This window comes from Macadamia integrifolia, chromosome 6 (assembly GCF_013358625.1).
Source record: "Macadamia integrifolia cultivar HAES 741 chromosome 6, SCU_Mint_v3, whole genome shotgun sequence".
NCBI lineage: Eukaryota > Viridiplantae > Streptophyta > Magnoliopsida > Proteales > Proteaceae > Macadamia > Macadamia integrifolia.
In genome coordinates this window covers 40,355,195-40,355,965 of record NC_056562.1, presented here as the reverse complement: position 1 = coordinate 40,355,965, position 771 = coordinate 40,355,195, and the positions used below count along the sequence as shown (strand labels likewise).

Here is a 771-nt window from a genome sequence, read left to right as displayed (position 1 = left end):
AAAAAAAAAAAGTTTTATGTCAAAAATAAATTTTTTTAATTTCTGTAAAAAACGAATGTTTTATGTCAAAAATAGAATTTTTCAAACTATCATATCAAAACAAAAAATACCAATGATATAACCTATCCTAATTATTCACTTTTTTATATTTGAAACGATCACTTTTTTTTATTTGAAACGAACAAGTCGTTCCATCATTTTTTTTTTCTTTTTTTCTTTTTTTCTTTAAAAAAAAAGATAAACAAAAAAACACCAAATTGTCACCAAACGCTTTATTTCTTTCTTTTTTTTTCCCATAGAACGACGTTTTTCTTTCTTTCTTTTTTTTTCCCATAGAACGACGTTTTTCTGGATGACTACCAAACGCATCCTAATAGAAAATCAAAAATAGAAATTAACTTAAGAAGCATTTATTACAGGAACAACTTATAGAAATTAACCTAAGAAACATCTATTACAGTAACTACTTTAGCAAGTTTATACTAGCATGGGAGCTATAGAGCTGCTACAAGACCTGATCATCAGCTTTGATTTGTCAAAGGTTTTGCATCAAAGGTTTTGCTTAGTATCTATGCATTCAATGACAATTCTTCTCACAGAAGCAACGACGCCGGAACCCTTTGCAATGACCGCCGGGAAAACCCTCAGTCCGACACACATTAGCACAGTTCCCGTGGCTTAAGCACAAACCCCTGAATTTATGGCTCAGAGAGTCACACAGCTTCCTACCCGCATGCACCACGTTCTCCTCTGCAATCCCCCCCCCCCCCA

The 771-nt window shown here is 33.3% G+C and overlaps 1 long non-coding RNA gene across 1 annotated transcript in view; it reads right to left on the bottom strand.

The window, feature by feature from the left end:
- Positions 1-374: 374 nt before the first annotated feature.
- Positions 375-771, bottom strand: part of LOC122081452 — a 661-nt gene continuing 264 nt past the window's right edge. The window contains exon 2 of the long non-coding RNA XR_006141088.1: positions 375-750. This is a non-coding gene — a long non-coding RNA (uncharacterized LOC122081452). The remainder of the gene's footprint in view (positions 751-771) is intronic.